The sequence below is a fragment of the Coenobita brevimanus genome, unplaced genomic scaffold, assembly GCF_032717465.1.
Source record: "Coenobita brevimanus isolate Jiangsu-jjx unplaced genomic scaffold, ASM3271746v2 jjx.HiC_scaffold_2648, whole genome shotgun sequence".
Classification (NCBI taxonomy): domain Eukaryota; kingdom Metazoa; phylum Arthropoda; class Malacostraca; order Decapoda; family Coenobitidae; genus Coenobita; species Coenobita brevimanus.
The window spans coordinates 40,002-59,877 of NW_027643596.1; the positions used below are offsets into that span (position 1 = coordinate 40,002).

General features: G+C 40.1%; 1 pseudogene; it reads right to left on the reverse strand.

Moving 5' to 3' along the window:
• Window positions 1-4,620: 4,620 nt before the first annotated feature.
• Window positions 4,621-4,739, reverse strand: LOC145389953 (5S ribosomal RNA; annotated as a pseudogene).
• Window positions 4,740-19,876: the final 15,137 nt, after the last annotated feature.

Genomic DNA, 19,876 nt, shown 5'->3' on the forward strand with positions numbered 1-19,876 from the left:
AGAAAAATAATTGCTTTGGGGTCTTGCAGCTGCTGATGTTTTGAGAGGGAAAAACTCAATGTATGTGCTTACAGACTACACTTGAAGGGTTCATCATCATCATCATATACTCCTCATCAGCTCCTTATCATTATCATCCTCATCATCATCATCATTTATAATCCTGACCTCTTTTTCTGACCTAAGGCAAGATGAGGTGAGGGATTGTTCAGAAAGCAAGGAAATAGAAAGCAGAGTATGGGGAAAACACAGTTGTAGATGAACAGCATGCACAAAATGAACACATAACTGACATACCACAGAATGAAGCTAGGTAGCTGACAAGGACACACAGCTCCAGTTCTTGGTACATCTCCACCAACACCTTGTCAAACCTGCAAGAATGGGATATGGCAGTGGCCACTTAAAAATGACCTATTAAATTCATCATCAGCTAGTCCTTCCCTACAGTTTCCAGCAATTGCAAAAAGTAATGAGCTGGTTTGGGTACCTTGTTTATAGCCATCCCTTATGGGATTTAGGCATCAGAGAGTAGACAGACAGGTTGATAGATAGGATACCTGCTATAGCTTCCAATCCACAGAACATATTATCAGCACTACCATGGCCAGCCTCGGTATGGGCATGCATTTAAGAGGAAGCATGGCATAATGACTAACTGAATCTGATGCTATTTCACCAATGACACATCTTAACACTGCACTAATCTATCTATCTATCTATCTATTGCCAGATGCCATAATCCCATAAGGGGTGGCCATTTGACTCTGAGTTATTTGTTTCACAAGGAGGGGCACTAACCCTCCACCAACCCACTTGCTGACACGTAGGGAGCACGTATGGGTTGGTTATATGGTTACCACCCAGCGTTGTAAATAGTTTCTTGGCTTGATGGGTTTTCGCTTACCAAAAATCACTATGTTCTCGTACCTTCACCTCTTCAATATAATATAATCTATTTCACATTAGCCTTACTCTAACCAGAATTTTATAATCATGTTAGAAAAGATATCTCAGTTAGAGGGGGTTAAATACGGCTTGCTTTAACTTCTTCTCAACTATACCCTTTCTACTCTAACTTGGCCTAACACTGGTATCTCTCCACCTTGCATACTAAGTTGTGGCAATAGATTACCACTAGTATATGGTGCTAATAATGAAGGAGTGCTACAGAAAGGATGTAGAGCCATAGCAATTTTCTCTTCTGCTACTGTGCTGTGTGAAATAAAGTGAAGAAGGATGAAAATCTGGGCCAGGTTAATGTAAATGAGGTATTGCTGGCTTTCCCAGACCAAGTAACATCATCTGGTTACAGCTAGTACAAATTACAAAATGGACACACACTGTATATGTTATGTGAGGAATGTATGTACTTCTATTACTCTTGGTCTGGTTGGAAAGCGATATGATATACAAACAACAAGAAATTTTCAATAGCAGAAGTTTGATCCAAAATATTACACCTTTCTTCCATACAACTGGTAGAGTTAACTGCCTGACTATGGCAAATCAGTCTTATAGAAAATTTAGCATAGGAGGCTTTATTTTTTTCAACAGTTTACCGTGCACTTAATTCCATAACTAAAAATAACAGCAGCTTATAATGGAGACTCACTGTATACTGAGAAATGTTGATGTACCATGCAAACTGGTACTTCACACGGAATGTATTGGCTTACACAGCAAATACTGGTTCTGTGTTTCCTTCCTCGATGTGGGCGTAAAAATATACATACATGAAACAATAAAAAATCACAACATATTAAGATCACTGACTGACACAATCTACAAAATATAAAAATTTTCCCGATAACATCATCATCATTCTGACCCTTTTTTCCTGCCTAAAGAGGAAGTGAGATAAGGCCCAGACAAGGAAAGAGAAAAAATTGAAGCTGGCAGAATTACTGATAGCACGTCACAAATTAAATAACACCAAAGAAATAAAGGGGTAGGGGGCGCAACATCTGAAAAATTTACATAAGTATAAAATGAAGTTGTACTGTACTAAACGACTAAAAAAAATGGAATACTAAAAAAAACAATGAAAATAAATGGAAAGCCTAATACTAAGGACACCGAATGGATAACATGCAATATTCCAACTAACAACGGCTCAGGTACCAGAGTTTGTTCACTACCAGAATTTAACCATCGCAACTACAAATAAACTGGGAAGAAGTACTTGACCTTCAAATCTTTATATCTCTTATCTTTTTATATCTCCAATTCTAGACTTATATAAACTGCCCCCTGTATTCAGCTATCTATTGTCTGCTTCGTATTTATCCTGCCTGGGCTGAGAGGAACAAAAGTATCACCATCACATTTGTCTTAACTCTTTATCATTATCATCATCATCCAGACCTCCTTTCCCACCCCAGGGCAGGGTGAGGAGTAGCAATTTCCAGGCAGCTCAAGTCTGCCCAGTCCAGTGGGCCATGCTTCACTCATCACTCAAGCCCCGGATTCCTGGCTCTATCTGATACGCCAAAAACTTTCACCACATTCTGTAACAACCCCCAATCCTGAGATGCACCACCCTCCCTTATATACTCTTTCTTGTACTTTCCCATCCCCTTTACTTCACCATTTTGTCCTTCTTGGTCAATCTTAAATACAAAATCTTCAACCTTGTTTTTTAATCAACCTTCCTTATACAGTACTGTATATTTACCAAAAACTGTTTTGGGTCATACATATATACATACATAAATTTTGTATAGTAGTGTTCCATGCCTGCACAGCTCAGCATTTCTATTATTTATTTATATATTTACTTTTTTTACCTAATGGCTCTTTTTGATGTATTTAATATATGCCCTCCCACCCTAATCCTCCACCATCTTCTTTTTCCTCCCTTACCCTTATACTCTCCCATACTGACCCCCTACCCTGTTTTTGGTCCTAGTTCCCTATATAATCCACCTAGCTCTTTCTCTCCTCCTCCTTTCAAACACGTCACTATTACATAAAAAACATTCAATATCTTTGTAAGTATATTTAAACTCAAGCTAATTCTGGCTTCCTTACACTCTCATCTCGAGGTATGAATTGGAAGTGTAAGACAACTTTGGCTCTCATGATTACAAATATATCACTATACTTTGTTTTCGTAGTTATGCATACATCTCTATATTTAGCTTTTGCAGTTACACATGCCATACATCGATACACAGCATTTGGCTTTTGCAATATATTCAGCTTTTACGATTACACACACACTGCTATATTTACTTACTGTAGTTATGCATATATCACACTATCAGCCGTGCTCTATGTACAGTGCAATGTCTTTTCATTCACACAACCCACTGATGCTCCATACAGTCCATTATCAAAGGAATGCTATTTCAATGTATATTCGGGGACAAAAGTTCAGCCATTTCACCTCTTCTACTTCCAATTTTCTACTGCTGGCTAATATTCCTAAGCTGAGAGAGACTTGGCAAATTTCCCAGCCTATAAACACCAAAGTTCATCCAATCTCTCACCTCTTATGCTTCTCATTTTTTTCTGCTGACTAATATTCCTATGCTGAAAGAGGCTTGGTACACTCCTCTGCCCACAGATACAAAAGTGTACCTTGTATTTCACCCCTTCCACATCCTTTTTTCTGCTGACTAATAATCTTAGGCTTGGTATGTTTCTCTGCCTTAATATTTCACCCCTTCTACTTCTCACTTTCCTTTGCTGGCTAATATTGCTAAGCAGAGAGAGGCTTGGTTTATTTCACTGCCAAGAAATGTCTCTCTGATACAAAGGGATGAAAGTATCAAAAGTACTATAGCAAACATGTTGTAGGTGTGAAGTAGATGCAGCTGAATAGTGAAACAGATGCAGTTGAATAGTAGATGCAACTGAACTCTTGTCCCCTTCTATACAATTAGTATTATGAAATACTAATACTATAAAACATCTGCTGCACACTTTAAGTATTACTGTATATACTGCACTTCTCAGCTGTGAAAGTTATAACAGTGCATATACAAATCAAATCATACACAGAAGCACATTAACTGGAATACATATGGTTCTCATTACTCATCCAGAAGTGTAATAATGGTAAATATACACCAATATAAATACAGAAAAATACAGAAATACATGAAAACATATAGTAAGACCCCTCTATGGCAGACTAATTAAGGGGAAAGTGTCCATCTCAAGAGGTTGTCCATCATGTAACAATTTATCATATGGCACCAAAATTTTGAGGTTTACTTGCAGACTGATTCACTCTTCACTATTTAATAAGCTGACACAATGTTATATTCAATCAGCAACAGTACAGTAGCACTGGTAGCACCAGGTTTATCTGAAATGTGAAACTGGTGAACTGCAGGCTGAAGTTGCTGCCTTGTCTTTCAGGCAATGTCACCCTTATCCATCTCACTTTAACTGGCTGCCTTAAAAGAAGTCTGCCTCAGAGGGATATTACTGTACCAATAAAAATAAGAAAATATATATATATATATATATATATATATATGTATATATATATATATATCCATCCATTGCCAGACGCCACGTATCCCAGATGGGGTGGCCAATGGCTCAGAGTTAACTGTTTTACAGGGAGGGGCACCAATCCTCCACCAACCCCACTTGACGTAGGGATGCCAACAGCATCTGGTGTTCCCAGGCGGTCACCCATCCAAGTACTAACCAGACCCAACGTTGCTTAACTTCGCTGATCGGATGGGAAGCGGTGTACTCAACGTGGCATATATATATATAATGTTCTTCGGCTCAGCAACCTGGCATATCAAATTGCTATCTGGAACAAAGAAGAAACCAGCTGCCTTCAGTAAGTATTTAACAAACATCATCATCATCATCATCATCATCATCATTGTAGAAAATGCATAGTCAACTAAACAGCCTCATTAAACAAGGAAATTATACATTCTAAAACACAGGCAACTGGTAAAATGGTAACAGGGAAAACTGTGGGTGTGTATGGTGTGGCAGATGAAATGCTGAAAGCATCTGGTGATGTAGCAGTGATACTGTGAATGTTTACGAGGGGAAGGGTGATGCTCTTAATCGAGGTAGCTGTAGGAGAAAATTCTGGCCTGCATGAGCAAGGAGACTTAACATTAATAAGAGACAATTTGGTTTTATCCCTAGCAGAGGAACTGTTCATGCAATATTTAAAGTACTGTTAGGCAACTCAGGAAAGCTTTTAGGGTAAGAAAACATATTTACTTTGTTTTTGTTGACAGTTCTACTTTCATTACTCTATTTTCTTGCATCTGGATCCTTCCCACCCCATTTTCTGTAAGAATTAATGTTAGGATAATGCTTAGGTTAGATTCATATATGTCAGATGAGGTTATGAGAGTACATAATATTAGAACATACATGATCTGGGTTACAATAGATTAGGAAGCTCTGGGTTAAATTAGGGTAGGATGGACCAGATTAGATTCAACAGGTTAGCATAGAGTGGGATAGGGTTATAAAGGTGAGATTAGGTTAGCTAATGTTTGGACTGGATAGGATATGTTAGGTAAGTCTAGGTTATCTATTTCTAATGCTAACCTGCCAAGTCTTGTACAGGCAATGCCACTGGGGTGTCTGTGAGGAGGGTGGGGGTGGGGGTGAGATGAGGGTTAAGCACCAGGCCACACTCCCTCTCCAGGCTCACCAGGCGACAGTGGACGTACTGCAGCTTCACTCCCATGTCTCTGTGGCTCTGCAAGTCCAATGGTAATATCAAACTTATGACCTGAACAAATTTACGACTATGGTAAATGACTACACAATCAACAGTGAGGCAGATGATGTGTGTTAAGCAGCAACCATTAAACTCTTCCACTCCATCAGGTTTCCCTCAAGCTAAACACAACTGTCTGGTGGTAACAATAAAATAAGGCTTGAGTCATACTTCAGACACTAATGAAAGATTTTTTTTTTCTTCCGCTGTATACTGTAGTAAAACAAAAATATTCACTACAAAAGCAACAAAGTCAATTAACCCAGCATAACTTCACTCTAAATTTTCTTGTGAAGTGTACAGTTATGGTTAAAGGCTAATGTATATCTGAGTACAGCAGACTCCACCACCACCATTCCCTGACTATGTACATATTCCTTACTATCTCACCTACTGAATTCATCTAAATTTCACGATGTACTAGGCCTCAGGTCCTCAGTCCCTGGCAGTTCCCACTAATCCTCTTGATGATATCTGAAGCCACAATGAAGCTGAGTAGTGATGGGGTAGGGCAGAAATTACCCAGATGCTTTCACGCCATAACTTCACTGGACATGTTAACTTTAATAGCATGGGAAACAACTGAAGCACTGGCACAACTGATATAACTTTTTGACACCACTGTTCCCCAGTATTAAATGGAGACCAACAGTCTGAGTTACTTTGTTAAGCCAGTATTAACCTGCAGACACATACACTCCTTGAGAGCTGTGTGTACTAACCTGCTGTGATTACCTTTTTGTACTCGATATTTTTGTATTACCTTTTTGTATTCCTTTTTTTTTTGTTTTACGATGATGTAGGAGAGAGCCACCTTCTCAGCCATGTCATCATCACTTGTCCTCACACTGGCCCTTGTATCTGCAGGAACAGAAGCACTTTAGTTCATCTGATTACTCATTTCATCACCATTAACTCCTTCACCTTCATCATTCTTTGTCTGTGTCTGCCCTCCTCTCTTCCTATTTCTCACCATCATCCACTCCCGTGGTGTAGTGCTGCCTTCTTCTTCCTTTACCTTTGTCATTCTTTCTCTGTGTCTGTCCTCCTCTCTTCCTGTTTCTTACCACCATCCACTCACTTGATGTAATGCTGCCTACTTCTTCACCCTTATCATTCTTTTTCTGTGACTGTCCTTCTCTCTTCCTATTTCTTCCATCCTTCTTGTCACTTTTTATTACTCTTCTTTCCTTTTCAGGTGGCTTTACACTGAGTAACAAGCCTAATGGTTCCCTGTAAGCCAGGAAACCATTTACAATGCTGGGTGGTAACCATATAACTAACCTATATGTTTTCCCCACATGTCAACAAGTGGGTTGGTGGAGGGTTAGTGCCCCTCCCCGTAAAACAATGAGCTCAAAGACAAAAAGCCACCCCTTACTGGATTGTGGCATCTGGCTATAGATAGACAGATAGATAGATAGATAGATAGATAGATAGATAGACAGATAGATAGATAGACAGACAACTAGAACTCCTTCAATATCCTGATATTGTCTTTTAGTTCACTCATGCAACTATGGTATGGTTTTAGTCACCTTAAAAAATCTTTAGGAGTGAAACAGTTAACAAAGGATATGTTCAATCCCTCCAGCCTGCAATATCACTCCTAAACTGAATCAAACCATCAAACAGAAACAGGAGTACAAAAAGATGGAGGTCAACATATTCTATCTATCTATCTATTGCCAGATGCCATAATCCCGTAAGAAGGTGACCATTTGACTTTGAGTTATTTGTTTCATGGGGAGGGGCACTAACCCTCCATCAACCCACTTGATATGGTTTGGTTATGTGGTTACCACCCAGCGTTGTAAATGGTTTCTTGGCTTACAGGAAACCATCTGGCTTGTCACTCAATGTAAAGCCACCTGTAAAGAAAAGAAAAGCAATAAGAAGTGACAGGAAAGATGGGAGAAATAGGAAGAGAGGAGGGCAGGCACAGAAAAAGAATGATAAAGGCTATGGAAGAAGTAGTCAGCACTACATCAAGTGAGTGGATGATGGTCACCCCTACCACTTCAACATATTAAATGGGCTAATAATATTTCACCAAGTCAGTATTGTACTGCAATGGGAAAAGTGAAAACTAGTAAAAACTAAATGGCTGCAACAAGGAACTAACACGGAATCAAAAGAAATTGATTATAAGAGTGGTATGGAATGAGGGATAGAATACTAGACATCCACAGCCATGAGAGAGTTAAATATAGATACCTGGTACCGTACAGATAATGTGACGAGCTGCTAAACAAACTGACATGACAGACCTGGTGCTCACTCACTGACTGCACCCGGTTCAGCATTATCACCTCCCGTACCTCAACCAGGAGGTCTGCCTTGGCCTGCTGGTTGGCCCAAACATAACACTGTACAGCTTCCTGATGGCATCTTCCTCCAGGTCACTCTCAGGTTTTGTGCATCATTTCTGAAATATAACATGGTGGGGATATTTATACATCTCACTTATGAACACATCAGTAAAAAAAACAAAAAGTTGGAAACATACCAGATGCACTGTCTTGTTTTAAGGGAAATTATATGAATGTACAATACTATAGAGAAATGCTACTACTTTACATCAGTAACAGTTTTGTCTAATGGTAGGTGGAGTAAACTAGGATGAAATTTAGTATATAATGAAGGCATCTTGAATTGGTCTATTACTGGTATCTTGTTTTCATTTTTCTTGGAGGGAACAATTTTGCCCACTTCAAGCCTTTGGTTCCTACTTCCTTGCATTAAAAGAAATAAAAGATATAATATACATGAAGAAAAATGCACTATGAACTAGCTGCCTTAAATGTGGAAGCACATACAAAATTGTAAATCATCTCTAAAAATCCTATCACCATACTACACTGAGAAATACACTGAGGTGGTCTGGACATATGGAGAGAATGGAGACTGAATGACTAAGAGAGTGTATGCAGGTGTGATGGAGGGAGGGAGAGACCAAGGATGAGGTGGAGGGATGAAGTTGAGAGGTATATAAGGGAGGGGGAGTGAGCTAGGGGGGAGGGCAGTCAAATGGTGGGTGACAGAGCAACTTGGAGGCATTTCATATGGGACCATCCTTTCCGGGATTAGGGCATTGGGCTATTGATAGATAGACAGATAGACATACAGAACTGTAAATCATCTATAAAAAAAATCCTATCACCATACTGAAAGGGATTAACCCTTGCTAAACTACAAACTTCATATAAGGTACAATGAAGGTGTGCACGGGCCCAGCTGCAAGTCTGGTATGAGGTACAGTTTACACTGGCTATAAAACAATGATTCAGAGGAGGTAACCTATCTTACAAGCAATCAGTGTGGCAGGGGTTCATGCTCTCCTTCTCACTCTACCTTCCAGCACTCTGTCCACATGTAGCCTATACATCACCTCAGAGCCACTCTCCTTATCCAACCCACATCACCAAGTCATTCTCCATCATATTTCTATTATTCTAGCTATGACCTCACAACTCTGGAAGTATCTTCCTCTGTCTGTATTTCCTACTGCCTATGACCTCCAGTCTTTCAAACACATTGTGTCCAGACATCTCAAAATGAATGGATCTTGAATTTGGCTCTCTGTTAACTTGTTTTTTTTTCTCTTTCTCTCTTCCTCTCTCTCTCTCTCTCTTGGAGGGAACACTCTTACAATCTTGCAGGCTTCTGGCTTTTGGTTCTTTCTTGCTTGCATTAAAAAAAATATATATATACCGTTTGGAAAGGCCCTCTGGTACTGAACATGTTAATGAAGTCAATTTATAACCCCACCAGTCCAAAAGTCTCTCCTGAGCTGAATAAAACTGCATGAAAGAAGCAAGACAAAAATGTACTGAAGGAGTATAGTTGTGCCTGAGTCTTACCCATATTGGAGGAGACCAAACTGTGTGGCCCAGTCACCCAGGTGGTTGATGCAGGTGACATGGTGGCCCAGGGCTGAGTGGAGGCAGGCCAGGATGTGCCGATGATGGTGGAGCACAGGTGGCCAACGTGGAAAGGCTTGGCAATGCTGGGTGAGCTGTGGGATGAGTGGTGGAAAAAATAATGGTCATGTTCAAGACTGGAAAACTGTTACTGATAAATGGCACAACCAGCTCCAAATTATCCCTTATGAGGTGCAAGAGCCCTGGGTTAGGGTACCATACTGAAAAATTTAGGGAAAACAACAAGTCTACTCTTCTTGTGGCATTACATGATCAGAAAAACACCAACCATTTTTTTTTTTTTTTTTTTTTTTTTTTTAGAACTAAACCTATGTGTAGGAGGCATAAGACTTATTCTACATGAAGCTACTAAACCTTTAAACCATCATGTGTTTTACTGAAAGGCATACTGAATTTGCAAACAAGTATGAGATGCACTTTTCATAGTACAATGGCTGAGACAAAGGTGTGGTTGCTGTTGCTGATCAACCAGTGTATGTTTGACCATGCAAGCCCATCAACACAGGCAAGCAACTGCCCCTGCAGGGCCATCCCCTGCAGTGAACTGATGTTTCCTTGCAGCTGACAGTGCCTGGCCACAGTGAGGTGCAGTGAAAAGTGTGGAGATTTGGTTCATGAATGGATGCCACATCTGTGTCTCTCCACCCAGTTAACAGGGGCATCCTAGTAGGCTCCACCTAGAGCTGTAAATGGCCTCCTGGGCAGGCCCGTCCCCAGAAGTATAACCATAGGGGGGCAATTGAGATATTGAGGGGGGCAGGTTATTAGGAGGCAGTCAATAATATAGAGCAAAAATTCAGTCCTACCTATGTTAATGCATGGGACCATAGATGTCATGGCAATAGTTACGATATAATCAAAACCAACATTTCTTTCTCTCTCTCTCTCTCTCTCTCTCTCTCACACACACACACACACACACACACACACACACAGTCGCACACACAGGAAGACATGGAATAAAAAAATAGGGTTGCATTTACTGACGCTTTCCAGGTCTCTACAAACAAAAGTCCAAGTAATATTAACATTGGTTTCTGCTTTAGATAAGAACTCATAAGATTTGATTGTTAGGAAAATTAATGAAATTTTGCATAAATTTACAGTGTGTTGGTAATTTCATCACTTCATATGAACTAAACTTTGAAGTAATAATTATATGTCCAAACAACATAGCTCATCATTTTAATAAAGGAAAAGAGAAAGGAAAATGTCTTAGACTTCAAATCTGCTGCTGCTCTTAATACAATTGGATCTTCCTGCTTCTTGCAGCAAATGTATGGAGAAATTCATCCATATTAATTTTCTGAGTGTATTCAGCGAGAAATGAGAGTAGTACAAGGTTACTTTTTCTTTTATGGGTCATAGATCGTCTGTAAGGTGTTAGTACACGTGAGAGTGTTGAAAAGGATTTTTCACATACAGCATTACTAGAGCCAAATGTGAGAGCAGCTGCATACAATTGGTAGACTTCACTGAATCCTTTTCTATAAGGATGAAGAAGCAAGCACAAGTCGTTTAGAGTTTTGTGTACTTTGTCATCAAACTCTTTTTCAATAAAGGTCCTTGCCACTTGACATTCACTTTGGAGCAGAGATGAGTCAGTATTAAGACCTATGAGAGAAGCTACTGGGGCAATTTTTTTAGGATCTAAGAAACTCACACTGGGTTCTGGCCAAAGGCATGAGATTGCAGCAGTCACTGCACTACTGCATTCACCAAATCTAGCATCAAGCTCCCCAAGGCAGTTATCTACAATGCTGCAATAAATCTGCCTGAAAAGTGTTGCTTCACTTTCTGCATTGCTAGGATCTTCTGAATGTCCTACACTGGCCTCAACAACTGAATCTTTTGACAAATGTGCAGGCAGTTTGCGGCTCCGCTTTGGAACCTTATGTACATATTCAGGTTCAGAGAGATTATGATCTGCAAGTTTTGTAATGATTCCCTCAAAAATTTTTACATCATTTCTCATGTCTTTTACACTGCAGACCACAGATTCAATTAGTCTAGTTCCAGTCATCAAATCACAATCACTTGATTGTAGGAGCTTATCAGCAGGTTTAATTAAACTCAAGACTGTCTGAACACAATATGCAATGAACATATACTTCCTACTTCTGATCTGCTTCAATAAACCTGTTGCCTCAATACAAATTACAGCATTACATCCATTTTCTTCACAAGATTCAAGTGCATTCACTATCCTTTCATGGTTTTCTAAGATAGCAGACACAGTATCTAAATGACCTGACCATCTCTGTTCCAAAAGTCGTTTGAGTTTTGTTCCATCATAAATCCTGTCTAGCTCTGGACGGTGTAGAAAGTTGTACAGTCTATTGCAAATGGAAAAAAACAATTTTACATCATTCTGCATTTCAACTGAATGTACCACAACCAAGTGCAGTTGGTGATTGAAACAATGTACATATGGGATTTCCTTCTGAAGTTTTTCTTGTAGCTTTTTTTGAACACCTCCATGCTGACCTGACATCACAGATGCTCCATCATAACATTAAGATAATATATTACTGCAATCAAGTCCACATTCATTTAGTGTTTTAAGCATTAATGAGGCCAGGCTTTCTGCATCAAAATCATCTGTTGTTGGCATACCAATTAGACTCTCATTTACTTTACCACCCTTTACATATCTTACTATTACAGATATATTTTCTGTGTTGGTAGGGTCACGAGTTCCATCAGACTTAATGCTAAAAAATGGTATGTCAGCCTCCTTGATATCATTAACAACATTCTCTATGACAGTGTCTTTCATAATGTCTATCATCTCATTCTGAATCCTAGCAGAAGTATAGGAGGCATTCTTAGGAATCATTTGAATAATCTCTGAGAGCTTCTTATCTTTAGACAATGTATACTGAAATAACTTCATAAAAAGACCAGATGGCTCACCTTGAGACTCACTACTTGTATCGAGACACCCTGCTCCACTCTTACCATCTCCACGCATAGGTAGCTCATTCACACATAAAAACTGAATTACCTCTACCACTGATTTAATACAGTACCTGTTTTTTCTCCAACTGCTTTTCATTTACCATTGTACTGACACTCTGGTTCTTCTCTATGCGCATTTTTCTCTCCTGCCATATAACCACAGCTTCTACATGAGTTTGAGAATTTTCGTGTTTTTGGAAACCTTTGTGTTTGTCTAATGCATGGCACCAGTTTGAGTAACCCTCTTTAGTAAATGTACGGTCTTTAGAAGAACTTTTAAAATGACTACAGGGAAAACAAAATGCTGCCCCCTCTTCTACTGAATACTCAAGCCATGTGCATCCATTATACCAGGATGCTGAGAAGTCTCTCTTACTATTACCATACTGCTTTGGATTAAAAGAAGCAATCTTAGGCTGTACTGGTTCATGATCAGCCTCCCCTAAATCTGAAGGAATTTTGATTTCACTTGGTCCTGATCCATCTCTACCAGTCTTGTTTTTCTCCGGTTCTTTTTCTTTCTTATCAGAAGATGAATTTGGTTCCGGTTGCTTCCCATGTGAACCAACAGGCTTGAAGTATGAAGTAATAGACATTGCTGATAATTTTCTGAAGATTCTTCACATAAATCTATCCATATGGTCACAATGCTCCTGACCTGTGGATGAGTGACACCAAGCTCTTAGTAAAATCATATTATGGTATGTGGTAAAAAAATGTGAGTGTGTGCACAGTGGCAGAATGGCAGGTAAGTCATTTGGCTTTTTGTGAAAAATTAACAGAACTGGAATAGGCCAGGCCAATGTCCCTGGCTAGACAGGCTAGTTTAATTAAAAAAAAAAAAAAAAGATAAATTACCCTTTAGCACAGAATAGGAATTACCAAAAAATAAATAATAGAAAATAAGTAAATAAATAAACCTTGTAAAAGTATAGGGGATGATAGTACAAAGTAAAATATTACCAAACAATAACATATTATATATAATAAGAATTCTGAAAGTCGGCCAAAATCCTTTGGCCTACCCTTAATAAAAACAGGACAAACCTTAATGTTATGGTTATTATTAACTTTATGTATCAATTGACTTGAATACAAGCTGCATGCCTATACTGTATCTAGGCCTAAAAAAAACTAGGCTAGACCTAAAATTAATGAAAAAAATAGCCTAGGCCTATCCTAGCCCGACCTGACCTCATAACAATGGTTAAGAAATCTTGATAAAACTTATGAAAATCATTTATCCCATACTTAACATAACCTATTTTGAAGCAGCCTAACCGTATCCAACCCTACCTAATCCTACCCAGTCTCACTTAACCATACCATACCCGACCTAACCCAACCAGTCAAGCCTAAAATGACCTAATCCAACTGAACCTAACCCAGCCTAACCCAACCAAATAAAACCCAACTCAAAACCTATCAAAACCGACGTATTCTAAAGCAATCTAACCTAATCCGTCTATATCTAGTCGAACTGAAGCCAACCCAACCAAAAATTACCTAATCAGACCAAACCCTGCCCAAAGTGACCTAACCTAACTTTCGATCGGCTATATATTCGCTAAGAAAAATTGCGGTCCGAACGTCTACGGATGGCACATTCCAAGTTTCGCCTGTTCTGTGTACACGTAAACTTGTGTGTGTGTGTGTGTGTGTGTGTGTATTTACCTATTTGTAGTATACAGGAATTGAGCAATGCTCGTGTTGTCCTGTCTCCATATCCACATTCATCAAGTCTACCTTTACACACATGAATGTTTTTCTCATGCACCACCTCTTTGTCTAAGTCGTTCCAAATATTTAAGTATTTACCTAATATACCTAATTGTGATATACACGGAATGTACTATGCTCGTGGGTTTCCGTCGCTGTTTCTCAATAAGTCGAATTTAGCTTTAAACTCGTTTAAGTTTTTAGACTGGACGATCTCTTTGTCCAGGCTATTCCATAAGTCTATACTTCTGTAAGGAAAGCTATATTTCTTGATATCCTTCAAGCAGCTTGACTTTTTCAATTTCATTCCGTGTCCTCTTGTTGCTCTCTTATCCCATACAAACAGATCTTCTTTGTCAATTTTATCTACTCCCACCATGGTCCTGAACACCGCAATCATGTCTCCCCTCTTTCTCCTTTCCTCTAACGAAGGCAAATCCAGTTTTTCCAACCTCTCTCTGTATGACAGGTCTGTCAGACTGGGGACCATCTTGGCTGCTGTTCTTTGTATTCTCTCAATCTTGTTTATATCTTTCTTTTTGTGTGGGGACCACACTACCGCTGCATATTCTAACCTGGGGCGGATCATGGCCACTATCAATTTTTTCATCATTTCCTCATCCATATAATGAAATGCTACTCTTATGTTAGTCAAGAGTTTATAAGTCTCTCCAACTATCTTGTTAATGTGCTTTTCTGGTGACAAACTATCTTGGACCAGCACTCCCAAATCTTTCTCTTCTCTCCTTTTTGTGATTAATTCATTACCCAAAAAATAATTCAGTGATGGTCTCCTGGTACTTTTACCCATTTCCAATATTTTACATTTCTTTACATTAAATTTCATTTCCCACGTCCGGCTCCAATTGTGTATCCTATCCAAATCCTCCTGCAGTATTTTACAATCCTCCTCAACCTCTATCTTCCTCAAGATCTTTACATCATCAGCAAACAGACTTGCATAACTGTTCACTCCATCTACCATATCATTTACGTAAATCAGGAACATTACTGGCGCCAACACTGAGCCTTGAGGTGTGTGTGTGTGTGTGTGTGTGTGTGTGTGTGTGTGTGTGTGTGTGTGTGTGTCTGTCTGTCCGTCTGCCTGTCTGTGTGTGTTGAGTCGTGTGTGTACGCAGGAGAGCCTGTGTTTGCGTCAGGCAGGGATACTGAGTGTGGAGGGATGGCAGAGTTCATATTAAGCCTGTGTGAATAGAGGTTTTTGTATGCATGTTAGTAAATGTGTGTGTGTGTGTGTGTGTGTGTGTGTGTGTGTGTGTGTGTGTATTTACCTATTTGTAGTATACAGGAATTGAGCAATGCTCGTGTTGTCCTGTCTCCATATCCACATTTATCAAGTCTACCTTTACACACATGAATGTTTTTCTCATGCACCACCTCTTTGTCTAAGTCGTTCCAAATATTTAAGTATTTACCTAATATACCTAATTGTGATATACACGGAATGTACTATGCTCGTGGGTTTCCGTCGCTGTTTCTCAATAAGTCGAATTTAGCTTTAAACTCGTTTAAGTTTTTAGACTGGACGATCTCTTTGTCCAGGCTATTCCATAAGTCTATACTTCTGTAAGGAAAGCTATATTTCTTGATATCCTTCAAGCAGCTTGACTTTTTCAATTTCATTCCGTGTCCTCTTGTTGCTCTCTTATCCCATACAAACAGATCTTCTTTGTCAATTTTATCTACTCCCACCATGGTCCTGAACACCGCAATCATGTCTCCCCTCTTTCTCCTTTCCTCTAACGAAGGCAAATCCAGTTTTTCCAGCCTCTCTCTGTATGACAGGTCTGTCAGACTGGGGACCATCTTGGTTGCTGTTCTTTGTATTCTCTCAATCTTGTTTATATCTTTCTTTTTGTGTGGGGACCACACTACCGCTGCATATTCTAACCTGGGGCGGATCATGGCCACTATCAATTTTTTCATCATTTCCTCATCCATATAATGAAATGCTACTCTTATGTTAGTCAAGAGTTTATAAGTCTCTCCAACTATCTTGTTAATGTGCTTTTCTGGTGACAAACTATCTTGGACCTGCACTCCCAAATCTTTCTCTTCTCTCCTTTTTGTGATTAATTCATTACCCAAAAAATAATTCAGTGATGGTCTCCTGGTACTTTTACCCATTTCCAATATTTTACATTTCTTTACATTAAATTTCATTTCCCACGTCCGGCTCCAATTGTGTATCCTATCCAAATCCTCCTGCAGTATTTAACAATCCTCCTCAACCTCTATCTTCCTCAAGATCTTTACATCATCAGCAAACAGACTTGCATAACTGTTCACTCCATCTACCATATCATTTACGTAAATCAGGAACATAAGTCAAGAGTGAGAGCCGTGGAAATGAGTTATTTAAGAGGAGCCTGTGGAGTCACATGGAGAGACAGGCTGACGAATGAGGATATAAAGGAGCGTTGTGGTGTTGATGTGGATGTGATAGGAAGCGTTATGAGGAACACACTGAGGTGGTTTGGCCATGTGGAGAGGATGGAGGGTGAAAGACTGACGAAGAGAGTGTATGTGAGTGAGGTGGAGGGGGAAAGAGGGAGGGGGAGGCCGAGGATGAGATGGAGAGATGGGGTGGAGAGGTATATGAGAGAGGGGGGGTGTGAGTTGGGAGCAGGGCAATGAAATGGCGGGGGACAGGGCGACTTGGAGGCGATTTGTTTGTGGCCACTCCAAACGGGATTGAGGCGTCTGGCAATAGATAGATAGGAACATTAATGGCGCCAACACTGAGCCTTGAGGTGTGTGTGTGTGTGTGTGTGTGTGTGTGTGTGTGTGTGTGTGTCTGTCTGTCTGTCTGTCTGTGTGTGTTGAGTCGTGTGTGTACGCAGGAGAGCCTGTGTTTGCGTCAGGCAGGGATACTGAGTGTGGAGGGATGGCTGAGTTCATATTAAGCCTGTGTGAATAGAGGTTTTTGTATGCATGTTAGTAAATGTGTGTGTGTGTGTGTGTGTGTGTGTGTGTGTGTGTGTGTATTTACCTATTTGTAGTATACAGGAATTGAGCAATGCTCGTGTTGTCCTGTCTCCATATCCACATTTATCAAGTCTACCTTTACACACATGAATGTTTTTCTCATGCACCACCTCTTTGTCTAAGTCGTTCCAAATATTTAAGTATTTACCTAATATACCTAATTGTGATATACACGGAATGTACTATGCTCGTGGGTTTCCGTCGCTGTTTCTCAATAAGTCGAATTTAGCTTTAAACTCGTTTAAGTTTTTAGACTGGACGATCTCTTTGTCCAGGCTATTCCATAAGTCTATACTTCTGTAAGGAAAGCTATATTTCTTGATATCCTTCAAGCAGCTTGACTTTTTCAATTTCATTCCATGTCCTCTTGTTGCTCTCTTATCCCATACAAACAGATCTTCTTTGTCAATTTTATCTACTCCCACCATGGTCCTGAACACCGCAATCATGTCTCCCCTCTTTCTCCTTTCCTCTAACGAAGGCAAATCCAGTTTTTCCAGCCTCTCTCTGTATGACAGGTCTGTCAGACTGGGGACCATCTTGGTTGCTGTTCTTTGTATTCTCTCAATCTTGTTTATATCTTTCTTTTTGTGTGGGGACCACACTACCGCTGCATATTCTAACCTGGGGCGGATCATGACCACTATCAACTTTTTCATCATTTCCTCATCCATATAATGAAATGCTACTCTTATGTTAGTCAAGAGTTTATAAGTCTCTCCAACTATCTTGTTAATGTGCTTTTCTGGTGACAAACTATCTTGGACCTGCACTCCCAAATCTTTCTCTTCTCTCCTTTTTGTGATTAATTCATTACCCAAAAAATAATACAGTGATGGTCTCCTGGTACTTTTACCCATTTCCAATATTTTACATTTCTTTACATTAAATTTCATTTCCCACGTCCGGCTCCAATTGTGTATCCTATCCAAATCCTCCTGCAGTATTTTACAATCCTCCTCAACCTCTATCTTCCTCAAGATCTTTACATCATCAGCAAACAGACTTGCATAACTGTTCACTCCATCTACCATATCATTTACGTAAATCAGGAACACAAGTCAAGAGTGAGAGCCGTGGAAATGAGTTATTTAAGAGGAGCCTGTGGAGTCACATGGAGAGACAGGCTGACGAATGAGGATATAAAGGAGCGTTGTGGTGTTGATGTGGATGTGATAGGAAGCGTTATGAGGAACACACTGAGGTGGTTTGGCCATGTGAAGAGGATGGAGGGTGAAAGACTGACGAAGAGAGTGTATGTGAGTGAGGTGGAGGGGGAAAGAGGGAGGGGGAGGCCGAGGATGAGATGGAGAGATGGGGTGGAGTGGTATATGAGAGAGGGGGGTGTGAGTTGGGAGCAGGGCAGTGAAATGGCGGGGGACAGGGCGACTTGGAGGCGATTTGTTTGTGGCCACCCCAAACGGGATTGAGGCGTCTGGCAATAGATAGATAGATAGATAGGAACATTACTGGCGCCAACACTGAGCCTTGAGGTGTGTGTGTGTGTGTGTGTGTGTGTGTGTGTGTGTGTGTGTGTGTGTGTGTGTGTGTGTGTGTGTGTGTGTGTGTGTGTGTGTGTGTGTGTGTGTCTGTCTGTCTGTCCGTCTGTCTGTGTGTGTTGAGTCGTGTGTGTACGCAGGAGAGCCTGTGTTTGCGTCAGGCAGGGATACTGAGTGTGGAGGGATGGCTGAGTTCATATTAAGCCTGTGTGAATAGAGGTTTTTGTATGCATGTTAGTAAATGTGTGTGTGTGTGTGTGTGTGTGTGTGTGTGTGTGTGTAATTCTAACTCACAGAAGAATCGTGGAAGAGAATTACATGCGCTTCAGTTGAAAGTGTGGGATGATGGGTCTCTGATCCCACTTGAACACATACAAGGCTTCAGCATGCAAGTATAATTATGCAAACACACACACACACACATATACACACAGCTCTCTTTCTCTCTCTCTCTCTCCAACTCTCTCTCTTTTACTCTAGTTCATATTTCAAGTGCATATGTAAGTCTATGTCTGACCTTTCACCATATATGTCTGCCTGATTCGCCACGGCTACAATATATCATCTTGCCTGGTCATTACTTACAGCCTCGTATCTGCATAATAAACCGTGAAATATTGTAACTGGCGGACCGTGGCAGGAAAACGAGAGAAAAAGAGGCTGGATAAGAGAAAAGGAGCCGAGAGTAAAAGCAAAAAGAACAGGGAATGAGATAAAGAGAGCAGAGACTGACACAAAAAGCATAATGGCATGAATGGGGCCAGAAAAAGTGAAAGAGGAAGGACAGAAGAGAGGAAAAGGATAGACACCCAAAGCAGCACTACACTGAGTGAGTGGATGGTGTGCACAGGAAAATGGCACAGCTAGGAACAATTTTACAAATGCTGTACTTAGTCTCCTGTCATGACACCATCACTCCAGCAACCAATGTTTGTGCAGTGGGCATGGTGAAGGATGACCCTCCTGTCCTAAGGTGCTTTCAGCAGAGGTAAAATGGGTTTATAGCTTCATAAAAACCTATG